We start from the raw sequence: 25,204 nt of genomic DNA on the forward strand, positions 1-25,204 counted from the left end.
AAAAAAAAGAGGAGAAATATCTGCATATGTGAGCCTGGAAGTAATCTCAAGCATCTGTTCCAGCGCCCGGTGAGCCCTTCCCCTTATTAATGGTAGACAATCAGCAGCAGTCCTTCATGAAGCAAACGTCCCCTTGCCGTGCTTGTGACTAACCACTTGGATAGAATGTAATGAATTTCAGCAGGCCAAATTAGACACTGTCGGCCTGCGCAAGGGTAACAGTCGTGCGCACAGAGCAGGCGGCACTGTCATTGATAGTATACTCCTCCAAGAATGAATGTGTTTGACCTCTGAGCACTTGACACTTTTTAACCTGCAGCATGAGGAACACGTTCCTCACGGAAAGTGTTATGTTAATGATGAAAAAGGCCCGCGGGTACCTTCATGGTGTCGGATTCATCATTTTCCAATGCGGTTTTAGTTTTATGACCTTTTTGGTCTGCGTTTATCTTTGAAATGAAAAGTGTTAGTTGTGTAGAAATGTGTTTGTTAAATTCTTCTTAAATACGAAAACACACATCTGGAAGTAGCGCAACAGGGGAAAGTAATGAAAGGAAGCTGAAAGACAATTTGGAATTATTTAAAAATAATTCATGGACAAAATATAATTAATATCAGTCTGTGATTCAGATATTTTTAGGCCAGCAGAGAAGGCCTTGCAGGCCCTGACGGTGCGCCACTGGAAAGTATATTTTATGCTTCTAGTAAATTATGAGTTCACAAATTGTATTTGTTTAAATGTTCGAGGAGGGGAATAAATATGAAAGCAGCATATATACAGTGATACCTCGGTTTACGAACCCCTTGGCTTACGAACTTTTTGGTTTACGAACGTTAAATTTATGAAATTTTTACCTTGCCATACGAACTTTAACCTTGGTATCCGAACTTTTTTCGAACATGGAGCTGCCTCAATGAGTGATGTGTCTTTCGCAAACGAGCCCGTTCTTCTAGCAACAAAATGGCAGCCGAATGTTTTTGTCCTCTATTCCCCGCCCCCCAGTCTTGTTAAAGCCACGTGATCAAGAACGCAGCAGTGAGGGGAGGTGGTTTAAACATTAAAGAGACAGGCAGACGACAGTGAGAGAGTTTCAAGTTTGATAGTTCAAAGGCAGAGTGTAGACTGCAAGATTGTAGACTGCAAGATTAAAATATCCCATCAATCAGGCTCCACAAACAACCCGCGCAAGCCATCTGTACACTTGATGCAAAAAGCTATAAACCCAGTTAAACAGAACACAATTGATGAGGAACTAGATAAAATTATCACAGAAAGCACCTACAAGGGACCATTCCTCAAGATGGTGAAAGAAGAAGGTTACGTTCCTCATCAAGTGGTAAATGCTGATGAAACTGGCCACTCCATTCCATCAAGCCATCATCGACCATCACAAAGGTAAATAAAACAACTTTATTGTATAGTACAGTTTATTCCTTTTACTATAATACCATAGCACATTTGATATAGATAAAATAAGGTATATTTTGTGTAGTTTTAAGGCTTAGAAAATTAGAAAGTAGAAAATTATGTTTTATGGGGACCTGGGAACGGATTATTCTCATTTTAATGGTTTCCTATGGGAAATTAGTTTTTGGGATACACACTTTTCGCCTTACACTGTCTGGGCACCAATTAAATTCGTAAGCCAAGGTATCACTGTAGTTGATGTCTACAAGTTTTTTCTTCTGTTTTTTTTACTGCTTATTCGTGTTGACAGAGTCTCGCCATTCTGCATTTACACTTCACTCACATTATCAGATGGTACATCTGCCAATCGTAGGTTATCTGATTCTATATCTTCATATCTGTCATGGCGCTTAATCAAATTGTGCCACTTGAGACAAAAAAAACTGTTGAAATTGCGTGTGAAAGTCTCGTCTAACGCTTGCTTGTTTTTTTTTTTATATTATTTTATATTTAGAAAAAAACTACTTGAAAAGACCAAAAAAATGTACGGTGGATCACCATCTTGTATTGTAATCGAGGTCAACACGTGGGCGGTAACCTTGTACAGCGCTAAACTCGTGTCTCTCGCGTCGCGCTTGCTTAACGCTTTTGGAGAACTTTGGCTGCCAAAAGGAACAACGTGATCTGTTATGTATGAGGATTCTGTTTTCCTCCCACCTTTTCACTGAATTCGTAAATATTTTCACGCTGAAGTTTATCATCACATGACCTCACGCAAAGCTAAACAACGAATTCCTACTTGTGCATTTCACCCCCCCCCCTGCACGAGAAACAGCACTCCGAAGCGTTCACATTCAGATTTTTTCTTTCTTTTTTTTATCACCCATAGCTCTTCGATTTAGAAAACAGTGGAAATAGATTGCTCAACTCATAATTTTCGTGATCCAACGTCCCATGTCAAAATTCAACTCCTCCTGTTAGATGAGCTGCTTCAGGCATGTACAGTACACCACGAAGAACATTTAAAGGACAACCGACACCATTTTTTTGTTTCCTAACTGACATCAGAAAAACGTTTTATAGCATCTAAAATACCCAAAACACGCAGGCTGATATTTTTATTTTATTTTAAATGACCTCAGAGATGGCGAGTTTCAGAAGGTCCCGCCCCCTTTTCGTGACGTCACGCCAGGACGTCTTGCCTTGCTCGAGAATAAAAAAAATGGCTTCAGATTCAGAGAAGATGCTTTCTTGTTACTCATCCAGTAATGAATATGATTCAAATAGTTCTGAAGAGGAAAGCATAAATGTTTGCAATCAATTAATGAAGTCCTCCCGTATCAATTCGAGCCGTCAGGACTCTAATGTAGCATCCCAGAAAATACACAAGATGGTGCCCAAACTCCGTTGGAAATTGGCCTATTTGTCTGCTGGGAATTTGTGTCGACTAATATCAAATAGTAGTCTTGGTGCAACACACGATTCACCATCTCGTTATTTATGAGTTTGTCTTCTAATTTTGCCATCAACACGAAGTTTTCAGACCAAACAAAGTACCCAAAATGCATTGTGTGTCCTTTCTCGGTCAGGGGCGTTCCTTCTGTGACGTCACATCTGGAATCGTCACCAACTCAAAAACAAGACTTCATTAATATTCAGCGTGAGTCTTAAAACGTAAAATATAGCTATATGCGGTGGAATCTTTGTAAAATACGCTCAGTAGAAGTCATCTGAAGCCATTTTACAAATTATGGACACAACTTGTCCGGAGACGTCGGTTGTCCTTTAAGGGTTGGATTGATTCAAACGTAGCACTAGTGGGGCACATCGGACTATAAGGCGCACCTTCAATGAATGAAAAAAAAAAAAAACTTTTCCAAATACAGTAAAGTCTCGTTATATCGATATTCAAGGGAGTCCGAAAAAATATCGATATAACCGGGACTATCGATATATCCGACCCTGTTTGCATGTAATTTTCTCCGTGCGTGCATAGAAATAGTATCGATATAACCGGGACTATCGATATATCCGATATCGATATAACGAGACTTTACTGTATAATACATACATATATAAAAGTTTCCAAATATAAGGCAGACTGCTACAATAGAAGCTGGGGTGACGGGGGAAATGGAGTCGGTGGCTGCTGACAATAATTGCAAAACCTGCTATTGCGCAATATGACTTCACATATAACGGTCACCTTTTGAAGAAAATCAAGGCTTTTGGGTGTGCCTTATACACCGGAATATACATCTGTGTATGCTCTCAATCGTACAGGAGTGGTCCATCGATGAAAATGTTTCTTCAGCGTCATCTGTACTTCTATATGAAAAGGTTTCTTCAGCCAGAGCTACTAACAAATTTTAGTTCGCTGACGAAGCCTCTTGGATAAAAAGCGAAACGTCCGACACCTTCCAAGAAGTACAGATGACGGCTGAAGAAACCTTTTTACCGGAAAATACAGTATGGTTTTCTCAAATTGGATACTCCCTCGCTTTAGGCTTTTTTACATTTGTGTGTGTTTCATAACACTTATTCTAATACCTTATGATGATTCCGCTCATTGCTACCAGCAAAGCCTAATGTGTATTTTTTTTTCTCCCGTCACTCCTGCTATGTTTTTCCTTCAATGATAGCACTAACGTCAGAATCAGAATTAGAATCTGAATCATCTTTATTGCCAAGTATGTATATATAACACACAAGGAATTTGTTTCCGGTAGAACACGCTGCACTAGTATCATCATCAAAAAATTGCAAAGAGGCACTATACAGTTCTATTTGGGTTACTGTACAAAAGGTTAATGGCTCGGGGGAAGAAGCTGTTTAAATGTCTGCTGGATTTGGGGAGCTCAGGGGAGTAGCTGCAAAAGGTGGTGGGCAGGGTGTGGAGGGTCCAGTAAGATTTTCCGCACCCTAGTTTGGATTCTTGCTGTGTGCAAGTCCTTGAGAGTGGGACATACAAACATAGGAGACACTTTCATCACATTAGTATACTGCTCCATTCCCTCCCAAAAAAAAGAACAAAAAATCCATCATTTGGGTTCCAATTTACTGAATGCAATCACTGCTCTGAACAAATGATCAGAAAAAAAGTCTTATCAATGGAGAAAGAAAAATTTGTAAAGTTTGCTGTTGTTCGAAACTTCTCAAACACATTTTGTGCAATCTGAACACGAAAAGTCTTCAGAAATGACCTGAAATATTGCAGTGCCACAACCCTGTATGAGAAATATAAAAGCAAAACCCTTATTATTTTCTCTCATGACACGTGGAAACCTATTGTGCATTTCTTCACCTTTTGTTCTTCTTCGGGAAAGGAAAATATGCAGACAAAACATAAAATCATTTTTCTTTATCAGAGCAGCTCGATGCATTTTAAAACCAGACGTTTCTTTTAATCGAAGGTCTAAGGTTTGTTCCATTATTGTATCACTCAAAGAAAAGAAGTTAATCCTTGAATGGAGCACCGGTAATAAAAATACTACTATTTCATTTATCAGCGCCTTTCAAAACTCTCAAGGTCACTTGACAGTCACAGTTTTTTTTTTCTGTGGATGAGCAGCGGCAGCCATACATGCAGTAAGCATGTGAACATTAACTCATTCACTGTCATTCATGAATTTATTCAGGAATTGAAAATATGACATAGAGCGCCATTGTCTAATTTATTTGGGTTTACTTTTTCATGCATGGGTGCAGATAAAGCGCTGGCTACACCATATTAACTCATTTACTGCCATTCACGGATTTATTTGGGAATGGAAAATATGACGTAGGGCGCCACCAACGAATTTATTTAGGTTTAGTTTTTTCATGCTTGGGTGCCGATAAAGCGCTGACCATGGCCTCTGGCAATGTTTTTCCCTTCCACACGGGGTCAGCATTTCTACCTTTTTTCCATATTAGTGCTTTGTTCCAGCTTCAGCTATTGTTAAAGCGCTATATAAACCAATATGTATGTATTGTATTGTATTTTGGACAGTCACCCTCATTTAAAGCTTATAAATATAAATAAAACATACATAAATATAAATAAAAATAATATCATATAAATAACAAATAATATGACAACACAAAGACACAGGGAGTCATTCATTCTTCTGCACTTGCTGTACCCTCTTTGTGACATGAAGCAGTTCTAGATGAAAGAGGAGAGGATCAAAGCATCCTTTTCAGCAGTGGATCAGGGACGTCATGGTATATAAATCAATAGGTATGTATTCTATTGTATTTTGGACAGCTGCCCTCATTTCAAGCTCAGATAACTACAGACCCATATCATTTAGAAAATAACTTTTTCTGATGAAAGAGGAGAGTCTAAGGTTTCTTACGCTGTATTGAATGGTTATGTAGCCAAAAACTTAATATTCTGTGGGTCCTGGAATTCGAGTGACAATGACAAAAACCCTGGCAGTGGAGTGGACACATTTTTGCACGTCTGGCAGTAAATGAGTTAATCAGTAATGTTTTGTTTAATTTTGTTTTGCAAGTTTATTCCATGCATTTTCCTGCCCTTTTTAAATGTATTATTTTGAAACCAGCCCTTGAAAAATCCTTTTAGTTCTTCATTTGTTCTCTCAAGCTGCTACGCCTTCCCTAAAGTTTTTTGTTGTTGTTCACGGGGGAGGCCCACATGACACTTAAATGACAACCGACGTCACTTTTTTGTTTCCTAACTCACATCTGAATAACGTTTTATAGCATCTAAAATACCCAAAACATGCAGTATGATATTTTTAGTCAAATGCAAAACACCAATAAAAATGACTTAGTGTCTAAAAAGTACTTCAATTTGAAATGTTCGTGGTGTCACGGCAAGACGTCTTGCCTTGCTCGAGAATCAAAACAATGGCTTCAGATTCGGAGAAGATGCTTTCTTGTTGAATGAATATGATTCAAATAGTTCTGAAGAAGAAAGCATACATGTTTGCAATCGATTAAATAATTAATTCCGTGTCATTTTGAGGCATCAGGGGTGGGAAATGTCACACCCAAAAAAGGCAGAAAATGGCAACAAAGCCGTGTAAGGAATTAATCAGCCCATTTCCACAGGCTGATTAATTCCTTACAAGGATATTTGTCGCCCTCTTCTGCCTCTTTTTGGTCCTACACAACGTTTTCAGACCAAAGTACAGCAAAATGCATTGACGTAATGGAAGGACTGCTACAATGTGTCCTTTTTTCGGTCAGGGGCGTTCCTTTAGTGACGTAGGGTGAGGACTCGTCACCAACTAAAAAACAAGACTTCTGGAATATTCAGCGCGAGTCTTAAAACGTAAAATATAGCTATATGCGGTGGAATCTTATTAGAATACGCTCAGTAGAAGTCATTTGAAGCCATTTTACAAATTATGGACACAACTTGTCCGGAGACGTCGGTTGTCCTTTAAAAACATGTGGCTTTGAATCTTCATATAATCTCATAATCCTTTAACATGGGTCAGACTTTGGGAACCCATTTCGTAACAATGTCTGCTTGGAATATTTGTTTTATGAGAGTGGGAATGCATCCCGCATGTTATGTAATCGCACTTCATTCCTTTGGAATTGTATGAAAAATAATGACACATGGAAACCTCGCCCCCTTTCCGCATTTAAGTGGGGTTGACATAGTCTGCACTTGAGGGCACTCGGCGATCAGGAGGAAGAGGAAAGGGTGTTGTCGGGGTTAACAGAGAAGCATCGTCCTGTTGATGCCCGTCGGCCCTCAAGTGGCCAGGATGTGACACGGATGGGAAAAGTGTCCAACACAATCATATGATTCTTCTTGGCCAAACATGACACTGCTGTTCGTCTTCATACTTTATTATGTTTGAAGTCACACACCCGTCGTGTATGTCAACGACGGTCATCTGTCAACTCCCAGAACGAATCACTCCATTGTATGAAATGTGTATTTTGGCTCAGGCCACATTGAACCTTGATCAGGCCCCACTCCCACAATAATACATTTCCGTGACTTATTTTAATGACATTCAACAAGCAAAAAGTGATGCTGACAGAAAAATACACATGTTGGATATAAAAACTCTACACATCCACGTTAAGAATCCCTGCCAGATGTGCAAAAATGTGTCCACTCCAGTACCAGGGTTTTTGTCATTGTCACTTGAATTCCAGGATACATAGAATATTGACTTTTAGGACTTCATAAACATCCAATGCAGCATTAGAAACATTAGACTCTATTCTGTCATTCGAAAAAAAAAAGAGTTAATTCCTAAATTATATGGGTCTGGAGTTATATGAGGGCGGTTGTTTAAATCCAATGCATACACAAAGCGCTAATGTGGAAAAAAGGAACATGCTGCCCCCTTGTGGTAGGGAAAAAAAACATCACCAGAGGTGCTTTATCGGCACCCAAACAAGAAAAAACAAAACCCAAACAAATTGGGGAATGACGATCGATATCATCTTTTCAATTCCCGAATAAACTCGTGAATGGCAGTGAATTAGGCATGGCGATCTGGCATGGCAATCTGGATATTTGGGCAAAATCCTGCCCAAATATTATAGATGTCATTCTTTATCATTATACCAGTAAGAGAGCCATAAAAGCAAAATATTTAGAAATGTTTTTTAGTGAGAGCCACACACACACACGCATGCAAACAGGCATGCACATGCGGCCACTTTTCAACACATTGTCAGAATGTATTATTTAAAATAACTTTGTGATAGTACTCACCATTAATATGAATGGTTTTCCATTCCTCATGATGGGTAAAAATCCAGCCAAACGATCGAAATGCAAGTCAACTTGCCGGGTCCATAGGCGAAGTTACTGCTAGCTAGCCTGCAGACTGCTCATTCCCTTCCACACTTGCTTTCTGCTGTCTCTCGCAGACGTATATTGATGCTAACGTTAGCATGGGGCTTGTCAAAGTGCAACTGCCATTCGACTGTTTCATCGACGATGTTGTTTCATTGCAAATTAGAATAAAAATATTTTCTCGTCACAAAGGCGAATCCTTCGGTCCATTCAACCTGAAGTGTACGATACTTATATTATATTTTTTTTTACTCGTCAGGCTTATTTAAAAGGGGGAGTTAACCTGTTTTGACATCAACGGCCACCGAGGTCAGTATCATCCAATCAAAATTGCGCTTTCTGCCAACTGCAGCCCAAACAGTAAATAAACAGCAAAAAAGCGAGAATATGTATTTAGTTTTATCTGCGAGCCAGATGCAATTATCAAAAGAGCCATATATGGCTCGCGAGCCATAGGTTCCCGACCCCTGATCTAACCCATCGAGAGGTAGTGGAAGCATGAGGATAGAAACCCAAAGTGATAACATCAGGACTGATAAGACGCATGGCCGCCTGCCCTGTCAACAGCAAGGAAGTATGAGACTCAGATGTCCCCACATCCAAAATACACGATTGCAGATCTGGAAATACCCACCAGGCACCGATTAGCTGTCTGAACGTTTTGTTTATGCAACTTAGCCATGCCGCACAGTGACGGGAAGTAGACACAAAGGGTCCATTAGGCTGTTGTTAAAAGGAACATTAATTTCCTAAAATCTGGTGAAATTGGTTCACTCCATGCCCAGTTTTCATTCACATCTGTAAAAGCTTAAAAAAAACTAAACGCAGTGGTGTGTGTCAAAGAAACAGAGCTGGGCTTGGTCAGAGCAAAGATTCTAAAATGAGACTTGACCTCAATGGTTTTTGGGACTCTGTCAGGGAGGGGCAGAGCAGGACAGAGTTAACTGCCCCCGACTGGCTGCCATCCTCCTGGCTGTTCTCCTTCCCTCTGAGAGTTTGTTTTTATTTAAGCCCAATGGAAAGGAAAGGGCGATGTCAGCAGAGTAACGCCTGTGAGGTGATAATGAAAGATTACAGAGATTGAAAAGAAGCTGCTGGAAGAAGATTGAGGCAGACGGCTTCTACAGTTCTACAGTGCTGACTTTTTTACAAGAATTTTCTTCCACGTAAATAATCCGTTTACATATCAATCCATTTTCAACATACTCCCAGAAATAATATTTTTATACCTTTATACCTATATACCTATATTTATCAGCGGTCCAAGGCTGAAGAAACCTTACCATCAATACAATTTACAGCAAATGAGCTTTTTATTGAACTCAACAAAATTGTCGAGGTCAATAAGAAGTTTGGAGGAGATGGCAAAGAACAAAGAAATGGCAATGGTGGGATTTGAACCCATGCCTCTAAAGTGACAGGAGCCTTAATCCAGCGCATTTGACTGCTCGGTCACACTACCTCAAAGGTGCCATTAGCAAATAAAAATTATTGGCAAATTGAAACAATTTTGAAGCACCTCTGTATGATGGCTGCCACACCCCGATTCAGAGTAATTTTGTCTGATCCACCCTGTTTTGGTGGAGTTGAGGAGGTCTTCGAAGTACTCTGCGCATCGGTTCACAACATCTCGAATCGAGGTCAGCAGCACCCCATCCTCACTGTACACAGTGTTAATGGTGCACTGCTTTCCCCTCCTGAGACGCCAGATGGTGGACCAGAATTTCCTGGAAGCGGTCCAGAAGTTGGCTTCCATGGCCTCACCGAACTCTTCCCATGCCTGTGTTTATGCCTCGGCGACCACCGAGGCTGCTTTCCGCTTGGCTAATCGATACCTGTCAGCTGTCTCAGGGGTCCCACAGGCCATATAGGCCCGATAAGACTCCTTCTTCAGTTTAAAGGCATCCCTTACTACTGGTGTCCACCAGCGAGTACGGGGGTTTCCGCCACGACAGGCACCAACCACCTTACGGCCACAACTCCGATTTGCCGCCTCAGAAAGGGAGGTACGGAACATGGTCCATTCGGACTCAATGTTCCCCACCTTCCCCGGGAAGTTGGAGGAGATAGCAAAGGTCAAAGAAATTGAAGCGGTGGGATTTGAACCAATGCCTCCAGAGAGACTGGAGCCTTAATCCAGCGCCTCGAACCGCTCGGCCACACTACTTTAAAGTGACACTTCGGGATTGAACATTTGTTGGAAAATGTAATAACATTTAGAGCTAATCTGTGGGATGACTTGGACACCAACATTCAGAGTTTTTTTTTCTCAGCCTCCCTTGTTGATACTGTGATAGAGCCTACTTGGCTAAGAGGTGAAACTGCCTCGAAGGGAACCAGCACGAGCCAGTTCCTATTTGGTCTCGTCAACCGCTGATAGCAAGAAAAAATTAGATGGCATTCTGATTAGAGGGCAAAGGACAAAGAAATGGCAGCGGTGGGATTTGAACCCACGCCTCCTGAGAGACTGGAGCCTTAATCCAGCGCCTTGGACCGCTCGGCCACACTACCTTAAAGTGAGGCTTTGGGATTGAAAATTTGTTGGAATATTTCATAAAATTTAGAGTGGGATGGCTTGGACACCAACATTCTGAGCTCCCCTTGTTGATACTGTGATAGAGCCTACTTGGCTAAGAGGTGAAACTGCCTCGAAGGAACCAGCACGAGCCAGTTCCTATTTGGTCTCGTCAACCGCTGATCGCCAGAAGGAAAGTCGGGCTAGTATTAGCAGAGTGGCGCAGCGGTAGCGTGCTGGGCCCATAACCCAGAGGTCGATGGATCGAAACCATCCTCTGCTATCTGGGTTTTGCGGTTGAGTCTCAAAACGTCATTTTTAAAAACACATGGAACCGCATTTATGTGTAATTTGAAGGAAAACGCCTTTTAATTGAACTCAACAAATTTGTTGAGCTCAATGAGAAGTTCAGAGTAGATGGCAAAGGACAAAGAAATGGCAGTGGTGGGATTTGAACCCACGCCTCCTGAGAGACTGGAGCCTTAATCCAGCGCCTTGGACCGCTCGGCCACACTACCTTAAAGTGACACTTCGGGATTGAAATTTTGTTGGAATATTTCATTAAATTTAGAGTGGGATGGCTTGGACACCAACATTCTGAGCTCCCCTTGTTGATACTGTGATAGAGCCTACTTGGCTAAGAGGTGAAACTGCCTCGAAGGGAACCAGCACGAGCCAGTTCCAATTTGGTCTCGTCAACCGCTGATCACCAGACGGAAAGTCGGGCTAGTATTAGCAGAGTGGCGCAGCGGTAGCGTGCTGGGCCCATAACCCAGAGGTCGATGGATCGAAACCATCCTCTGCTATCTGGGTTTTGCGGTTGAGTCTCAAAACATCATTTTTAAAAACACATGGAACCGCATTTATGTGTAATTTGAAGGAAAACACCTTTTAATTGAACTCAACTAATTTGTTGAGCTCAATGAGAAGTTCCGAGTAGATGGCAAAGGACAAAGAAATGGCAGTGGTGGGATTTGAACCCACGCCTCCTGAGAGACTGGAGCCTTAATCCAGCGCCTTGGACCGCTCGGCCACACTACCTTAAAGTGACACTTCGGGATTGAAATTTTGTTGGAATATTTAATACAATTTAGAGTGGGATGGCTTGACACCAACATTCTGACACCTTGTTGATACTGTGATAGAGCCTACTTGGTTAAGAGGTGAAACTGCCTCGAAAGGAACCAGCACGAGCCAGTTCCTATTTGGTCTCGTCAACCGCTGATAGCAAGAAAAAATTAGAGAGCAGATTAGAGGGCAAAGGACAAAGAAATGGCAGTGGTGGGATTTGAACCCACGCCTCCTGAGAGACTGGAGCCTAAATCCAGCGCCTTGGACCGCTCGGCCACACTGTAAAGTGAGGCTGTTGGAATATTTCATAAAATTTAGAGTGGGATGGCTTGGACACCAACATTCTGACTTGTTGATACTGTGATAGAGCCTACTTGGTTAAGAGGTGAAACTGCCTCGAAGGAACCAGCACGAGCCAGTTCCAATTTGGTCTCGTCAACCGCTGATCGCCAGAAGGAAACTAGGGCTAGTATTAGCAGAGTGGCGCAGCGGTAGCGTGCTGGCCCCATAACCCAGAGGTCGATGGATCGAAACCATCCTCTGCTATCTGGGTTTTGCGGTTGAGTCTCAAAACATCATTTTTAAAAACACATGGAACCGCATTTACGTGTAATTTGAAGTAAAACACCTTTTAATTGAACTCAACTAATTTGTTGAGCTCAATGAGAAGTTCCGAGTAGATGGCAAAGGACAAAGAAATGGCAGTGGTGGGATTTGAACCCACGCCTCCTGAGAGACTGAGCCTTAATCCAGCGCCTTGGACCGCTCGGCCACACTACCTTAATGTGCCGGGATTGAAATTTTGTTGGAATATTTCCTGGGATGGCTTGGACACCAACATTCTGAGCTCCCCTTGTTGATACTGTGATAGAGCCTACTTGGTTAAGAGGTGAAACTGCCTCGAAGGGAACCAGCACGAGCCAGTTCCTATTTGGTCTCGTCAACCGCTGATAGCAAGAAAAAATTAGAGAGCATTCTGATTAGAGGGCGAAGGACAAAGAAATGGCAGTGGTGGGATTTGAACCCACACCTCCTGAGAGACTGGAAAATCCAGCGCCTTGGACCGCTCGGCCACACTACCTTAAAGTGACACTTCGGGATTGAAATTATGTTGGAATATTTCATTAAATTTAGAGTGGGATGGCTTGGACACCAACATTCTGAGCTCCCCTTGTTGATACTGTGATAGAGCCTACTTGGTTAAGAGGTGAAACTGCCTCGAAAGGAACCAGCACGAGCCAGTTCCTATTTGGTCTCGTCAACCGCTGATCGCCAGAAGGAAAGTCGGGCTAGTATTAGCAGAGTGGCGCAGCGGTAGCGTGCTGGGCCCATAACCCAGAGGTCGATGGATCGAAACCATCCTCTGCTATCTGGGTTTTGCGGTTGAGTCTCAAAACATCATTTTTAAAAACACATGGAACCGCATTTATGTGTAATTTGAAGGAAAACACCTTTTAATTGAACTCAACTAATTTGTTGAGCTCAATGAGAAGTTCCGAGTAGATGGCAAAGGACAAAGAAATGGCAGTGGTGGGATTTGAACCCACGCCTCCTGAGAGACTGGAGCCTAAATCCAGCGCCTTGGACCGCTCGGCCACACTACCTTAAAGTGACACTTCGGGATTGAAATTTTGTTGGAATATTTCATTAAATTTAGAGTGGGATGGCTTGGACACCAACATTCTGAGCTCCCCTTGTTGATACTGTGATAGAGCCTACTTGGTTAAGAGGTGAAACTGCCTCGAAGGAACCAGCACGAGCCAGTTCCAATTTGGTCTCGTCAACCGCTGATCGCCAGAAGGAAACTCAGGCTAGTATTAGCAGAGTGGCGCAGCGGTAGCGTGCTGGGCCCATAACCCAGAGGTCGATGGATCGAAACCATCCTCTGCTATCTGGGTTTTGCGGTTGAGTCTCAAAACATCATTTTTAAAAACACATGGAACCGCATTTATGTGTAATTTGAAGGAAAACACCTTTTAATTGAACTCAACTAATTTGTTGAGCTCAATGAGAAGTTCCGAGTAGATGGCAAAGGACAAAGAAATGGCAGTGGTGGGATTTGAACCCACGCCTCCTGAGAGACTGGAGCCTTAATCCAGCGCCTTGGACCGCTCGGCCACACTACCTTAAAGTGAGGCTTTGGGATTGAAAATTTGTTGGAATATTTCATTAAATTTAGAGTGGGATGGCTTGGACACCAACATTCTGAGCTCCCCTTGTTGATACTGTGATAGAGCCTACTTGGTTAAGAGGTGAAACTGCCTCGAAGGGAACCAGCATGAGCCAGTTCCTATTTGGTCTCGTCAACCGCTGATAGCAAGAACATTTAAATTAGAGATTGCATTCTGATTAGAGGGCAAAGGACAAAGAAATGGCAGTGGTGGGATTTGAACCCACGCCTCCTGAGAGACTGGAGCCTTAATCCAGCGCCTTGGACCGCTCGGCCACACTACCTTAAAGTGAGGCTTTGGGATTGAAAATTTGTTGGAATATTTCATTAAATTTAGAGTGGGATGGCTTGGACACCAACATTCTGAGCTCCCCTTGTTGATACTGTGATAGAGCCTACTTGGTTAAGAGGTGAAACTGCCTCGAAGGGAACCAGCACGAGCCAGTTCCTATTTGGTCTCGTCAACCGCTGATAGCAAGAAAAAATTAGAGAGCATTCTGATTAGAGGGCAAAGGACAAAGAAATGGCAGTGGTGGGATTTGAACCCACGCCTCCTGAGAGACTGGAGCCTTAATCCAGCGCCTTGGACCGCTCGGCCACACTACCGTAAAGTGAGGCTTTGGGATTGAAAATTTGTTGGAATATTTCATAAAATTTAGAGTGGGATGGCTTGGACACCAACATTCTGAGCTCCCCTTGTTGATACTGTGATAGAGCCTACTTGGTTAAGAGGTGAAACTGCCTCGAAGGGAACCAGCACGAGCCAGTTCCTATTTGGTCTCGTCAACCGCTGATCGCCAGAAGGAAACTCGGGCTAGTATTAGCAGAGTGGCGCAGCGGTAGCGTGCTGGGCCCATAACCCAGAGGTCGATGGATCGAAACCATCCTCTGCTATCTGGGTTTTGCGGTTGAGTCTCAAAACATCATTTTTAAAAACACATGGAACCGCATTTATGTGTAATTTGAAGGAAAACACCTTTTAATTGAACTCAACTAATTTGTTGAGCTCAATGAGAAGTTCCGAGTAGATGGCAAAGGACAAAGAAATGGCAGTGGTGGGATTTGAACCCACGCCTCCTGAGAGACTGGAGCCTTAATCCAGCGCCTTGGACCGCTCGGCCACACTACCTTAAAGTGACACTTCGGGATTGAAATTTTGTTGGAAATTTTGGGATGGCTTGGACACCAACATTCTGAGCTCCCCTTGTTGATACTGTGATAGAGCCTACTTGGTTAAGAGGTGAAACTGCCTCGAAGGGAACCAGCACGAGCCAGTTCCTATTTGGTCTCGTCAACCGCTGATAGCAAGGGCATTCTGATTAGAGGGCGAAGGACAAAGAAATGGCAGTGGTGGGATTTGAACCCACGCCTCCTGAGAGACTGGAGCCTGAATCCAGCGCCTTGGACCGCTCGGCCACACTACCTTAAAGTGACACTTCGGGATTGAAATTATGTTGGAATATTTCATTAAATTTAGAGTGGGATGGCTTGGACACCAACATTCTGAGCTCCCCTTGTTGATACTGTGATAGAGCCTACTTGGTTAAGAGGTGAAACTGCCTCGAAGGAACCAGCACGAGCCAGTTCCTATTTGGTCTCGTCAACCGCTGATCGCCAGAAGGAAACTCGGGCTAGTATTAGCAGAGTGGCGCAGCGGTAGCGTGCTGGGCCCATAACCCAGAGGTCGATGGATCGAAACCATCCTCTGCTATCTGGGTTTTGCGGTTGAGTCTCAAAACATCATTTTTAAAAACACATGGAACCGCATTTATGTGTAATTTGAAGGAAAACGCCTTTTAATTGAATTCAACTAATTTGTTGAGCTCAATGAGAAGTTCCGAGTAGATGGCAAAGGACAAAGAAATGGCAGTGGTGGGATTTGAACCCACGCCTCCTGAGAGACTGGAGCCTTAATCCAGCGCCTTGGACCGCTCGGCCACACTACCTTAAAGGGAGGCTTTGGGATTGAAAATTTGTTGGGATATTTCATAAAATTTAGAGTGGGATGGCTTGAGCACCAACATTCTGAGCTCCCCTTGTTGATACTGTGATAGAGCCTACTTGGTTAAGAGGTGAAACTGCCTCGAAGGGAACCAGCACGAGCCAGTTCCTATTTGGTCTCGTCAACCGCTGATCGCCAGAAGGAAACTCTAGCTAGTATTAGCAGAGTGGCGCAGCGGTAGCGTGCTGGGCCCATAACCCAGAGGTCGATGGATCGAAACCATCCTCTGCTATCTGGGTTTTGCGGTTGAGTCTCAAAACATCATTTTTAAAAACACATGGAACCGCATTTATGTGTAATTTGAAGGAAAACACCTTTTAATTGAACTCAACTAATTTGTTGAGCTCAATGAGAAGTTCCGAGTAGATGGCAAAGGACAAAGAAATGGCAGTGGTGGGATTTGAACCCACGCCTCCTGAGAGACTGGAGCCTAAATCCAGCGCCTTGGACCGCTCGGCCACACTACCTTAAAGTGACACTTCGGGATTGAAATTTTGTTGGACTATTTAATACAATTTAGAGTGGTATGGCTGAGACACCAACATTCACAGTAGTTTTTTTCTCAGCTTCCCTTGTTGGTACTGTGATAGAGCCTACTTGGTTAAGAGGTGAAACTGCCTCGAAGGAACCAGCACGAGCCAGTTCCAATTTGGTCTCGTCAACCGCTGATCGCCAGAACTCGGGCTAGAGCAACTCGGGCTAGTAAAAACACATGGAACCGCATTTATGTGTAATTTGAAGGAAAGCAGAGTGGCGCAAAGGACAAAGAAATGGCAGTGGTGGGATTTGAACCCACGCGGTAGCGTGCTGGACCGCTCGGCCCATAACCCAGAGGTCGATGGATCGAAACCATCCTCTGCTATCTGGGTTTTGCGGTTGAGTCTCAAAACATCATTTTTAAAAACACATGGAACCGCATTTATGTGTTTAATTTGAAAGAAAACATCTTTTAATTGAACTCAACTAATTTGTTGAGCTCAATGAGAAAGTCCGAGTAGATGGCAAAGGACAAAGAAATGGCAGTGGTGGGATTTGAACCCACGCCTCCTGAGAGACTGGAGCCTTAATCCAGCGCCTTGGACCGCTCGGCCACACTACCTTAAAGTGAGGCTTTGGGATTGAAAATTTGTTGGAATATTTCATTAAATTTAGAGTGGGATGGCTTGGACACCAACATTCTGAGCTCCCCTTGTTGATACTGTGATAGAGCCTACTTGGTTAAGAGGTGAAACTGCCTCGAAGGAACCAGCACGAGCCAGTTCCAATTTGGTCTCGTCAACCGCTGATCGCCAGAAGGAAACTCGGGCTAGTATTAGCAGAGTGGCGCAGCGGTAGCGTGCTGGGCCCATAACCCAGAGGTCGATGGATCGAAACCATCCTCTGCTATCTGGGTTTTGCGGTTGAGTCTCAAAACATCATTTTTAAAAACACATGGAACCGCATTTATGTGTAATTTGAAGGAAAACACCTTTTAATTGAACTCAACTAATTTGTTGAGCTCAATGAGAAGTTCCGAGTAGATGGCAAAGGACAAAGAAATGGCAGTGGTGGGATTTGAACCCACGCCTCCTGAGAGACTGGAGCCTTAATCCAGCGCCTTGGACCGCTCGGCCACACTACCTTAAAGTGACACTTCGGGATTGAAATTTTGTTGGAATATTTCATAAAATTTAGACTGGGATGGCTTGGACACCAACATTCTGAGCTCCCCTTGTTGATACTGTGATAGAGCCTACTTGGTTAAGAGGTGAAACTGCCTCGAAGGAACCAGGAACCAGCACGAGCCAGTCCAGCCAATTTGGTCTCGTCAACTTGGCTGATCGTTCCAATTTGGTCTCGTCAACCGCTGAACACCAGAAGGAAACTCGGGCTAGTATTAGCAGAGTGGCGCAGCGGTAGCGTGCTGGGCCCATAACCCAGAGGTCGATGGATCGAAACCATCCTCTGCTATCTGGGTTTTGCGGTTGAGTCTCAAAACATCATTTTTAAAAACACATGGAACCGCATTTATGTGTAATTTGAAGGAAAACGCCTTTTAATTGAACTCAACTAATTTGTTGAGCTCAATGAGAAGTTCCGAGTAGATGGCAAAGGACAAAGAAATGGCAGTGGTGGGATTTGAACCCACGCCTCCTGAGAGACTGGAGCCTTAATCCAGCGCCTTGGACCGCTCGGCCACACTACCTTAAAGTGAGGCTTTGGGATTGAAAATGTGTTGGAATATTTCATTAAATTTAGAGTGGGATGGCTTGGACACCAACATTCTGAGCTCCCCTTGTTGATACTGTGATAGAGCCTACTTGGTTAAGAGGTGAAACTGCCTCGAAGGGAACCAGCACGAGCCAGTTCCTATTTGGTCTCGTCAACCGCTGATAGCAAGAAAAAATTAGAGAGCATTCTGATTAGAGGGCAAAGGACAAAGAAATGGCAGTGGTGGGATTTGAACCCACGCCTCCTGAGAGACTGGAGCCTAAATCCAGCGCCTTGGACCGCTCGGCCACACTACCGTAAAGTGAGGCTTTGGGATTGAAAATTTGTTGGAATATTTCATAAAATTTAGAGTGGGATGGCTTGGACACCAACATTCTGAGCTCCCCTTGTTGATACTGTGATAGAGCCTACTTGGTTAAGAGGTGAAACTGCCTCGAAGGAACCAGCACGAGCCAGTTCCTATTTGGTCTCGTCAACCGCTGATCGCCAGAAGGAAAGTCGGGCTAGTATTAGCAGAGTGGCGCAGCGGTAGCGTGCTGGGCCCATAACCCAGAGGTCGATGGATCGAAACCATCCTCTGCTATCTGGGTTTTGCGGTTGAGTCTCAAAACATCATTTTTAAAAACACATGGAACCGCATTTATGTGTAATTTGAAGGAAAACACCTTTTAATTGAACTCAACTAATTTGTTGAGCTCAATGAGAAGTTCCGAGTAGATGGCAAAGGACAAAAAAATGGCAGTGGTGGGATTTGAACCCACGCCTCCTGAGAGACTGGAGCCTTAATCCAGCGCCTTGGACCGCTCGGCCACACTACCTTAAAGTGACACTTCGGGATTGAAATTTTGTTGGAATATTTCATAAAATTTAGACTGGGATGGCTTGGACACCAACATTCTGAGCTCCCCTTGTTGATACTGTGATAGAGCCTACTTGGTTAAGAGGTGAAACTGCCTCGAAGGGAACCAGCACGAGCCAGTTCCTATTTGGTCTCGTCAACCGCTGATAGCAAGAAAAAATTAGAGAGCATTCTGATTAGAGGGCGAAGGACAAAGAAATGGCAGTGGTGGGATTTGAACCCACGCCTTCTGAGAGACTGGAGCCTGAATCCAGCGCCTTGGACCGCTCGGCCACACTACCTTAAAGTGAGGCTTTGGGATTGAAATTTTGTTGGAATATTTCATAAAATTTAGAGTGGGATGGCTTGGACACCAACATTCTGAGCTCCCCTTGTTGATACTGTGATAGAGCCTACTTGGTTAAGAGGTGAAACTGCCTCGAAGGGAACCAGCACGAGCCAGTTCCTATTTGGTCTCGTCAACCGCTGATCGCCAGAAGGAAACTCGGGCTAGTATTAGCAGAGTGGCGCAGCGGTAGCGTGCTGGGCCCATAACCCAGAGGTCGATGGATCGAAACCATCCTCTGCTATCTGGGTTTTGCGGTTGAGTCTCAAAACATCATTTTTAAAAACACATGGAACCGCATTTATGTGTAATTTGAAGGAAAACGCCTTTTAATTGAACTCAACAAATTTGTTGAGCTCAATGAGAAGTTCCGAGTAGATGGCAAAGGACAAAGAAATGGCAGTGGTGGGATTTGAACCCACGCCTCCTGAGAGACTGGAGCCTTAATCCAGCGCCTTGGACCGCTCGGCCACACTACCTTAAAGTGACACTTCGGGATTGAAATTTTGTTGGAATATTTCATAAAATTTAGAGTGGGATGGCTTGGACACCAACATTCTGAGCTCCCCTTGTTGATACTGTGATAGAGCCTACTTGGTTAAGAGGTGAAACTGCCTCGAAGGGAACCAGCACGAGCCAGTTCCTATTTGGTCTCGTCAACCGCTGATCGCCAGAAGGAAAGTCGGGCTAGTATTAGCAGAGTGGCGCAGCGGTAGCGTGCTGGGCCCATAACCCAGAGGTCGATGGATCGAAACCATCCTCTGCTATCTGGGTTTTGCGGTTGAGTCTCAAAACATCATTTTTAAAAACACATGGAACCGCATTTATGTGTAATTTGAAGGAAAACACCTTTTAATTGAACTCAACAAATTTGTTGAGCTCAATGAGAAGTTCCGAGTAGATGGCAAAGGACAAAGAAATGGCAGTGGTGGGATTTGAACCCACGCCTCCTGAGAGACTGGAGCCTTAATCCAGCGCCTTGGACCGCTCGGCCACACTACCTTAAAGTGAGGCTTTGGGATTGAAAATTTGTTGGAATATTTCATAAAATTTAGAGTGGGATGGCTTGGACACCAACATTCTGAGCTCCCCTTGTTGATACTGTGATAGAGCCTACTTGGTTAAGAGGTGAAACTGCCTCGAAGGGAACCAGCACGAGCCAGTTCCAATTTGGTCTCGTCAACCGCTGATCGCCAGAAGGAAACTCGGGCTAGTATTAGCAGAGTGGCGCAGCGGTAGCGTGCTGGGCCCATAACCCAGAGGTCGATGGATCGAAACCATCCTCTGCTATCTGGGTTTTGCGGTTGAGTCTCAAAACATCATTTTTAAAAACACATGGAACCGCATTTATGTGTAATTTGAAGGAAAACGCCTTTTAACTGAACTCAACAAATTTGTTGAGCTCAATGAGAAGTTCCGAGTAGATGGCAAAGGACAAAGAAATGGCAGTGGTGGGATTTGAACCCACGCCTCCTGAGAGACTGGAGCCTTAATCCAGCGCCTTGGACCGCTCGGCCACACTACCTTAAAGTGAGGCTTTGGGATTGAAAATTTGTTGGAATATTTCATTAAATTTAAATTTAGAGTGGGATGGCCTCCTGAGAGACTGGAGCCTAAATCCAGCGCCTTGGACCGCTCGGCCACACTACCGTAAAGTGAGGCTTTGGGATTGAAAATTTGTTGGAATATTTCATAAAATTTTGATGGCTTGGACACCAACATTCTGAGCTCCCCTTGTTGATACTGTGATAGAGCCTACTTGGTTAAGAGGTGAAACTGCCTCGAAGGAACCAGCACGAGCCAGTTCCTATTTGGTCTCGTCAACCGCTGATCGCCAGAAGGAAACTCGGGCTAGTATTAGCAGAGTGGCGCAGCGGTAGCGTGCTGGGCCCATAACCCAGAGGTCGATCGATCGAAACCATCCTCTGCTATCTGGGTTTTGTGGTTGAGTCTCAAAACATCACTTTTAAAAACACATGGAACCGCATTTATGTGTAATTTGAAGGAAAACACCTTTTAATTGAACTTAACTAATTTGTTGAGCTCAATGAGAAGTTCCGAGTCGATGGCAAAGGACAAAGAAATGGCAGTGGTGGGATTTGAACCCACGCCTCCTGAGAGACTGGAGCCTTAATCCAGCGCCTTGGACCGCTCGGCCACACTACCTTAAAGTGAGGCTTTGGGATTGAAAATTTGTTGGAATATTTCATTAAATTTAGAGTGGGATGGCTTGGACACCAACATTCTGAGCTCCCCTTGTTGATACTGTGATAGAGCCTACTTGGTTAAGAGGTGAAACTGCCTCGAAGGGAACCAGCACGAGCCAGTTCCTATTTGGTCTCGTCAACCGCTGATAGCAAGAAAAAATTAGATGGCATTCTGATTAGAGGGCAAAGGACAAAGAAATGGCAGTGGTGGGATTTGAACCCACACCTCCTGAGAGACTGGAGCCTTAATCCAGCGCCTTGGACCGCTCGGCCACACTACCGTAAAGTGAGGCTTTGGGATTGAAAATTTGTTGGAATATTTCATAAAATTTAGACTGGGATGGCTTGGACACCAACATTCTGAGCTCCCCTTGTTGATACTGTGATAGAGCCTACTTGGTTAAGAGGTGAAACTGCCTCGAAGGGAACCAGCACGAGCCAGTTCCTATTTGGTCTCGTCAACCGCTGATAGCCAGAAGGAAACTCGGGCTCGTATTAGCAGAGTGGCGCAGCGGTAGCGTGCTGGGCCCATAACCCAGAGGTCGATGGATCGAAACCATCCTCTGCTATCTGGGTTTTGCGGTTGAGTCTCAAAACATCACTTTTAAAAGTACATGGAACCGCATTTATGTGTAATTTGAAGGAAAACACCTTTTAATTGAACTCAACTAATTTGTTGAGCTCAATGAGAAGTTCCGAGTAGATGGCAAAGGACAAAGAAATGGCAGTGGTGGGATTTGAACCCACGCCTCCTGAGAGACTGGAGCCTGAATCCAGCGCCTTGGACCGCTCGGCCACACTACCTTAAAGTGACACTTCGGGATTGAAATTTTGTTGGACTATTTAATACAATTTAGAGTGGGATGGCTGAGACACCAACAGTCAGAGTAGTTTTTTCTCAGCTTCCCTTGTTGATACTGTGATAGAGCCTAGTTGGTTAAGAGGTGAAACTGCCTCGAAGGAACCAGCACGAGCCAGTTCCAATTTGGTCTCGTCAACCGCTGATCGCCAGAAGGAAACTCTAGCTAGTATTAGCAGAGTGGCGCAGCGGTAGCGTGCTGGGCCCATAACCCAGAGGTCGATGGATCGAAACCATCCTCTGCTATCTGGGTTTTGCGGTTGAGTCTCAAAACATCATTTTTAAAAACACATGGAACCGCATTTATGTGTAATTTGAAGGAAAACGCCTTTTAATTGAATTCAACTAATTTGTTGAGCTCAATGAGAAGTTCCGAGTAGATGGCAAAGGACAAAGAAATGGCAGTGGTGGGATTTGAACCCACGCCTCCTGAGAGACTGGAGCCTTAATCCAGCGCCTTGGACCGCTCGGCCACACTACCTTAAAGTGAGGCTTTGGGATTGAAAATTTGTTGGAATATTTCATTAAATTTAGAGTGGGATGGCTTGGACACCAACATTCTGAGCTCCCCTTGTTGATACTGTGATAGAGCCTGGAGCCGACTTGGTTAAGAGGTGAAACTGCCTCGAAGGAACCAGCACGAGCCAGTTCCTATTTGGTCTCGCAAGCCAGTTCAGGCTCTATTTGGTCTCGTAACCCAACGATGGATCGCTGATAGCTTTTAAAAACACATGGAAATTTATGTGTAATTTGAAGGGCTAATTTGTTGAGCTGAAAATTCCGAGAAGATGGCTAAGGACAAAGAAATGGCAGTGGTGGGATTTGAACCCACGCCTCCTGAGAGACTGGAGCCTTAATCCAGCGCCTTGGACCGCTCGGCCACACTACCTTAAAGTGACACTTCGGGATTGAAATTTTGTTGGACTATTTAATACAATTTAGAGTGGTATGGCTGAGACACCAACATTCAGAGTAGTTTTTTCTCAGCTCCCCTTGTTGATACTGTGATAGAGCCTACTTGGTTAAGAGGTGAAACTGCCTCGAAGGGAACCAGCACGAGCCAGTTCCTATTTGGTCTCGTCAACCGCTGATAGCAAGAAAAAATTAGATGGCATTCTGATTAGAGGGCAAAGGACAAAGAAATGGCAGTGGTGGGATTTGAACCCACGCCTCCTGAGAGACTGGAGCCTGAATCCAGCGCCTTGGACCGCTCGGCCACACTACCTTAAAGTGAGGCTTTGGGATTGAAAATTTGTTGGAATATTTCATAAAATTTAGAGTGGGATGGCTTGGACACCAACATTCTGAGCTCCCCTTGTTGATACTGTGATAGAGCCTACTTGGTTAAGAGGTGAAACTGCCTCGAAGGAACCAGCACGAGCCAGTTCCAATTTGGTCTCGTCAACCGCTGATCGCCAGAAGGAAACTCTAGCTAGTATTAGCAGAGTGGCGCAGCGGTAGCGTGCTGGGCCCATAACCCAGAGGTCGATGGATCGAAACCATCCTCTGCTATCTGGGTTTTGCGGTTGAGTCTCAAAACATCATTTTTAAAAACACATGGAACCGCATTTATGTGTAATTTGAAGGAAAACACCTTTTAATTGAACTCAACTAATTTGTTGAGCTCAATGAGAAGTTCCGAGTAGATGGCAAAGGACAAAGAAATGGCAGTGGTGGGATTTGAACCCACGCCTCCTGAGAGACTGGAGCCTTAATCCAGCGCCTTGGACCGCTCGGCCACACTACCTTAAAGTGACACTTCGGGATTGAAATTTTGTTGGAATATTTCATTAAATTTAGAGTGGGATGGCTGAGACACCAACATTCTGAGCTCCCCTTGTTGATACTGTGATAGAGCCTACTTGGTTAAGAGGTGAAACTGCCTCGAAGGGAACCAGCACGAGCCAGTTCCTATTTGGTCTCGTCAACCGCTGATAGCAAGAAAAAATTAGATGGCATTCTGATTAGAGGGCAAAGGACAAAGAAATGGCAGTGGTGGGATTTGAACCCACGCCTCCTGAGAGACTGGAGCCTTAATCCAGCGCCTTGGACCGCTCGGCCACACTACCGTAAAGTGAGGCTTTGGGATTGAAAATTTGTTGGAATATTTCATAAAATTTAGAGTGGGATGGCTTGGACACCAACATTCTGAGCTCCCCTTGTTGATACTGTGATAGAGCCTACTTGGTTAAGAGGTGAAACTGCCTCGAAGGGAACCAGCACGAGCCAGTTCCTATTTGGTCTCGTCAACCGCTGATAGCCAGAAGGAAACTCGGGCTCGTATTAGCAGAGTGGCGCAGCGGTAGCGTGCTGGGCCCATAACCCAGAGGTCGATGGATCGAAACCATCCTCTGCTATCTGGGTTTTGCGGTTGAGTCTCAAAACATCATTTTTAAAAACACATGGAAACGCATTTATGTGTAATTTGAAGGAAAACGCCTTTTAATTGAACTCAACAAATTTGTTGAGCTCAATGAGAAGTTCCGAGTAGATGGCAAAGGACAAAGAAATGGCAGTGGTGGGATTTGAACCCACGCCTCCTGAGAGACTGGAGCCTAAATCCAGCGCCTTGGACCGCTCGGCCACACTACCTTAAAGTGAGGCTTTGGGATTGAAAATTTGTTGGAATATTTCATTAAATTTAGAGTGGGATGGCTTGGACACCAACATTCTGAGCTCCCCTTGTTGATACTGTGATAGAGCCTACTTGGTTAAGAGGTGAAACTGCCTCGAAGGGAACCAGCACGAGCCAGTTCCTATTTGGTCTCGTCAACCGCTGATAGCCAGAAGGAAACT

The 25,204-nt window shown here is 44.1% G+C and overlaps 48 non-coding genes across 48 annotated transcripts; 17 read left to right on the plus strand and 31 right to left on the minus strand.

The window, feature by feature from the left end:
• Window positions 1-10,618: 10,618 nt before the first annotated feature.
• Window positions 10,619-10,700, minus strand: trnal-aag (transfer RNA leucine (anticodon AAG)). Its single transcript has one exon. It is a non-coding gene; the product is annotated as a tRNA-Leu (tRNA).
• Window positions 10,701-10,915: 215 nt separating this feature from the next.
• On the plus strand, window positions 10,916-10,987 carry trnam-cau (transfer RNA methionine (anticodon CAU)). The gene has a single exon. It is a non-coding gene; the product is annotated as a tRNA-Met (tRNA).
• A 153-nt stretch (window positions 10,988-11,140) lies between these two features.
• On the minus strand, window positions 11,141-11,222 carry trnal-aag (transfer RNA leucine (anticodon AAG)). The gene has a single exon. It is a non-coding gene; the product is annotated as a tRNA-Leu (tRNA).
• A 216-nt stretch (window positions 11,223-11,438) lies between these two features.
• On the plus strand, window positions 11,439-11,510 carry trnam-cau (transfer RNA methionine (anticodon CAU)). The gene has a single exon. It is a non-coding gene; the product is annotated as a tRNA-Met (tRNA).
• A 153-nt stretch (window positions 11,511-11,663) lies between these two features.
• trnal-aag (transfer RNA leucine (anticodon AAG)) lies at window positions 11,664-11,745 on the minus strand. The gene has a single exon. It is a non-coding gene; the product is annotated as a tRNA-Leu (tRNA).
• A 231-nt stretch (window positions 11,746-11,976) lies between these two features.
• On the minus strand, window positions 11,977-12,059 carry trnal-uag (transfer RNA leucine (anticodon UAG)). Its single transcript has one exon. It is a non-coding gene; the product is annotated as a tRNA-Leu (tRNA).
• A 415-nt stretch (window positions 12,060-12,474) lies between these two features.
• Window positions 12,475-12,555, minus strand: trnal-aag (transfer RNA leucine (anticodon AAG)). The gene is given in 2 exon segments: window positions 12,475-12,509; window positions 12,518-12,555. It is a non-coding gene; the product is annotated as a tRNA-Leu (tRNA).
• A 517-nt stretch (window positions 12,556-13,072) lies between these two features.
• Window positions 13,073-13,144, plus strand: trnam-cau (transfer RNA methionine (anticodon CAU)). Its single transcript has one exon. It is a non-coding gene; the product is annotated as a tRNA-Met (tRNA).
• Window positions 13,145-13,297: 153 nt separating this feature from the next.
• On the minus strand, window positions 13,298-13,379 carry trnal-uag (transfer RNA leucine (anticodon UAG)). The gene has a single exon. It is a non-coding gene; the product is annotated as a tRNA-Leu (tRNA).
• A 215-nt stretch (window positions 13,380-13,594) lies between these two features.
• trnam-cau (transfer RNA methionine (anticodon CAU)) lies at window positions 13,595-13,666 on the plus strand. Its single transcript has one exon. It is a non-coding gene; the product is annotated as a tRNA-Met (tRNA).
• A 153-nt stretch (window positions 13,667-13,819) lies between these two features.
• trnal-aag (transfer RNA leucine (anticodon AAG)) lies at window positions 13,820-13,901 on the minus strand. The gene has a single exon. It is a non-coding gene; the product is annotated as a tRNA-Leu (tRNA).
• A 246-nt stretch (window positions 13,902-14,147) lies between these two features.
• trnal-aag (transfer RNA leucine (anticodon AAG)) lies at window positions 14,148-14,229 on the minus strand. Its single transcript has one exon. It is a non-coding gene; the product is annotated as a tRNA-Leu (tRNA).
• Window positions 14,230-14,469: 240 nt separating this feature from the next.
• Window positions 14,470-14,551, minus strand: trnal-aag (transfer RNA leucine (anticodon AAG)). The gene has a single exon. It is a non-coding gene; the product is annotated as a tRNA-Leu (tRNA).
• Window positions 14,552-14,767: 216 nt separating this feature from the next.
• On the plus strand, window positions 14,768-14,839 carry trnam-cau (transfer RNA methionine (anticodon CAU)). The gene has a single exon. It is a non-coding gene; the product is annotated as a tRNA-Met (tRNA).
• A 153-nt stretch (window positions 14,840-14,992) lies between these two features.
• Window positions 14,993-15,074, minus strand: trnal-aag (transfer RNA leucine (anticodon AAG)). Its single transcript has one exon. It is a non-coding gene; the product is annotated as a tRNA-Leu (tRNA).
• A 213-nt stretch (window positions 15,075-15,287) lies between these two features.
• On the minus strand, window positions 15,288-15,369 carry trnal-cag (transfer RNA leucine (anticodon CAG)). Its single transcript has one exon. It is a non-coding gene; the product is annotated as a tRNA-Leu (tRNA).
• A 215-nt stretch (window positions 15,370-15,584) lies between these two features.
• On the plus strand, window positions 15,585-15,656 carry trnam-cau (transfer RNA methionine (anticodon CAU)). The gene has a single exon. It is a non-coding gene; the product is annotated as a tRNA-Met (tRNA).
• Window positions 15,657-15,809: 153 nt separating this feature from the next.
• On the minus strand, window positions 15,810-15,891 carry trnal-aag (transfer RNA leucine (anticodon AAG)). The gene has a single exon. It is a non-coding gene; the product is annotated as a tRNA-Leu (tRNA).
• A 216-nt stretch (window positions 15,892-16,107) lies between these two features.
• trnam-cau (transfer RNA methionine (anticodon CAU)) lies at window positions 16,108-16,179 on the plus strand. The gene has a single exon. It is a non-coding gene; the product is annotated as a tRNA-Met (tRNA).
• Window positions 16,180-16,332: 153 nt separating this feature from the next.
• On the minus strand, window positions 16,333-16,414 carry trnal-uag (transfer RNA leucine (anticodon UAG)). The gene has a single exon. It is a non-coding gene; the product is annotated as a tRNA-Leu (tRNA).
• Window positions 16,415-16,964: 550 nt separating this feature from the next.
• On the minus strand, window positions 16,965-17,046 carry trnal-aag (transfer RNA leucine (anticodon AAG)). Its single transcript has one exon. It is a non-coding gene; the product is annotated as a tRNA-Leu (tRNA).
• Window positions 17,047-17,261: 215 nt separating this feature from the next.
• Window positions 17,262-17,333, plus strand: trnam-cau (transfer RNA methionine (anticodon CAU)). The gene has a single exon. It is a non-coding gene; the product is annotated as a tRNA-Met (tRNA).
• A 153-nt stretch (window positions 17,334-17,486) lies between these two features.
• Window positions 17,487-17,568, minus strand: trnal-aag (transfer RNA leucine (anticodon AAG)). Its single transcript has one exon. It is a non-coding gene; the product is annotated as a tRNA-Leu (tRNA).
• A 257-nt stretch (window positions 17,569-17,825) lies between these two features.
• trnam-cau (transfer RNA methionine (anticodon CAU)) lies at window positions 17,826-17,897 on the plus strand. The gene has a single exon. It is a non-coding gene; the product is annotated as a tRNA-Met (tRNA).
• Window positions 17,898-18,050: 153 nt separating this feature from the next.
• On the minus strand, window positions 18,051-18,132 carry trnal-aag (transfer RNA leucine (anticodon AAG)). Its single transcript has one exon. It is a non-coding gene; the product is annotated as a tRNA-Leu (tRNA).
• A 240-nt stretch (window positions 18,133-18,372) lies between these two features.
• On the minus strand, window positions 18,373-18,454 carry trnal-uag (transfer RNA leucine (anticodon UAG)). The gene has a single exon. It is a non-coding gene; the product is annotated as a tRNA-Leu (tRNA).
• A 215-nt stretch (window positions 18,455-18,669) lies between these two features.
• On the plus strand, window positions 18,670-18,741 carry trnam-cau (transfer RNA methionine (anticodon CAU)). Its single transcript has one exon. It is a non-coding gene; the product is annotated as a tRNA-Met (tRNA).
• Window positions 18,742-18,894: 153 nt separating this feature from the next.
• On the minus strand, window positions 18,895-18,976 carry trnal-aag (transfer RNA leucine (anticodon AAG)). Its single transcript has one exon. It is a non-coding gene; the product is annotated as a tRNA-Leu (tRNA).
• A 240-nt stretch (window positions 18,977-19,216) lies between these two features.
• trnal-cag (transfer RNA leucine (anticodon CAG)) lies at window positions 19,217-19,298 on the minus strand. Its single transcript has one exon. It is a non-coding gene; the product is annotated as a tRNA-Leu (tRNA).
• A 216-nt stretch (window positions 19,299-19,514) lies between these two features.
• Window positions 19,515-19,586, plus strand: trnam-cau (transfer RNA methionine (anticodon CAU)). The gene has a single exon. It is a non-coding gene; the product is annotated as a tRNA-Met (tRNA).
• Window positions 19,587-19,739: 153 nt separating this feature from the next.
• On the minus strand, window positions 19,740-19,821 carry trnal-aag (transfer RNA leucine (anticodon AAG)). Its single transcript has one exon. It is a non-coding gene; the product is annotated as a tRNA-Leu (tRNA).
• Window positions 19,822-20,037: 216 nt separating this feature from the next.
• On the plus strand, window positions 20,038-20,109 carry trnam-cau (transfer RNA methionine (anticodon CAU)). The gene has a single exon. It is a non-coding gene; the product is annotated as a tRNA-Met (tRNA).
• Window positions 20,110-20,262: 153 nt separating this feature from the next.
• On the minus strand, window positions 20,263-20,344 carry trnal-aag (transfer RNA leucine (anticodon AAG)). The gene has a single exon. It is a non-coding gene; the product is annotated as a tRNA-Leu (tRNA).
• A 216-nt stretch (window positions 20,345-20,560) lies between these two features.
• On the plus strand, window positions 20,561-20,632 carry trnam-cau (transfer RNA methionine (anticodon CAU)). Its single transcript has one exon. It is a non-coding gene; the product is annotated as a tRNA-Met (tRNA).
• A 153-nt stretch (window positions 20,633-20,785) lies between these two features.
• On the minus strand, window positions 20,786-20,867 carry trnal-aag (transfer RNA leucine (anticodon AAG)). The gene has a single exon. It is a non-coding gene; the product is annotated as a tRNA-Leu (tRNA).
• Window positions 20,868-21,426: 559 nt separating this feature from the next.
• On the minus strand, window positions 21,427-21,508 carry trnal-aag (transfer RNA leucine (anticodon AAG)). Its single transcript has one exon. It is a non-coding gene; the product is annotated as a tRNA-Leu (tRNA).
• A 240-nt stretch (window positions 21,509-21,748) lies between these two features.
• Window positions 21,749-21,830, minus strand: trnal-aag (transfer RNA leucine (anticodon AAG)). Its single transcript has one exon. It is a non-coding gene; the product is annotated as a tRNA-Leu (tRNA).
• Window positions 21,831-22,046: 216 nt separating this feature from the next.
• Window positions 22,047-22,118, plus strand: trnam-cau (transfer RNA methionine (anticodon CAU)). The gene has a single exon. It is a non-coding gene; the product is annotated as a tRNA-Met (tRNA).
• Window positions 22,119-22,271: 153 nt separating this feature from the next.
• Window positions 22,272-22,353, minus strand: trnal-cag (transfer RNA leucine (anticodon CAG)). The gene has a single exon. It is a non-coding gene; the product is annotated as a tRNA-Leu (tRNA).
• A 229-nt stretch (window positions 22,354-22,582) lies between these two features.
• trnam-cau (transfer RNA methionine (anticodon CAU)) lies at window positions 22,583-22,654 on the plus strand. The gene has a single exon. It is a non-coding gene; the product is annotated as a tRNA-Met (tRNA).
• A 153-nt stretch (window positions 22,655-22,807) lies between these two features.
• Window positions 22,808-22,889, minus strand: trnal-aag (transfer RNA leucine (anticodon AAG)). Its single transcript has one exon. It is a non-coding gene; the product is annotated as a tRNA-Leu (tRNA).
• Window positions 22,890-23,215: 326 nt separating this feature from the next.
• trnal-aag (transfer RNA leucine (anticodon AAG)) lies at window positions 23,216-23,297 on the minus strand. Its single transcript has one exon. It is a non-coding gene; the product is annotated as a tRNA-Leu (tRNA).
• A 254-nt stretch (window positions 23,298-23,551) lies between these two features.
• Window positions 23,552-23,633, minus strand: trnal-cag (transfer RNA leucine (anticodon CAG)). Its single transcript has one exon. It is a non-coding gene; the product is annotated as a tRNA-Leu (tRNA).
• A 215-nt stretch (window positions 23,634-23,848) lies between these two features.
• Window positions 23,849-23,920, plus strand: trnam-cau (transfer RNA methionine (anticodon CAU)). The gene has a single exon. It is a non-coding gene; the product is annotated as a tRNA-Met (tRNA).
• Window positions 23,921-24,073: 153 nt separating this feature from the next.
• trnal-aag (transfer RNA leucine (anticodon AAG)) lies at window positions 24,074-24,155 on the minus strand. Its single transcript has one exon. It is a non-coding gene; the product is annotated as a tRNA-Leu (tRNA).
• A 240-nt stretch (window positions 24,156-24,395) lies between these two features.
• On the minus strand, window positions 24,396-24,477 carry trnal-aag (transfer RNA leucine (anticodon AAG)). Its single transcript has one exon. It is a non-coding gene; the product is annotated as a tRNA-Leu (tRNA).
• Window positions 24,478-24,693: 216 nt separating this feature from the next.
• Window positions 24,694-24,765, plus strand: trnam-cau (transfer RNA methionine (anticodon CAU)). Its single transcript has one exon. It is a non-coding gene; the product is annotated as a tRNA-Met (tRNA).
• Window positions 24,766-24,918: 153 nt separating this feature from the next.
• On the minus strand, window positions 24,919-25,000 carry trnal-uag (transfer RNA leucine (anticodon UAG)). Its single transcript has one exon. It is a non-coding gene; the product is annotated as a tRNA-Leu (tRNA).
• Window positions 25,001-25,204: the final 204 nt, after the last annotated feature.

This window comes from Hippocampus bargibanti, linkage group LG02, assembly GCF_051943395.1.
Source record: "Hippocampus bargibanti isolate YZ-2025 linkage group LG02, ASM5194339v1, whole genome shotgun sequence".
Lineage (NCBI taxonomy): Eukaryota > Metazoa > Chordata > Actinopteri > Syngnathiformes > Syngnathidae > Hippocampus > Hippocampus bargibanti.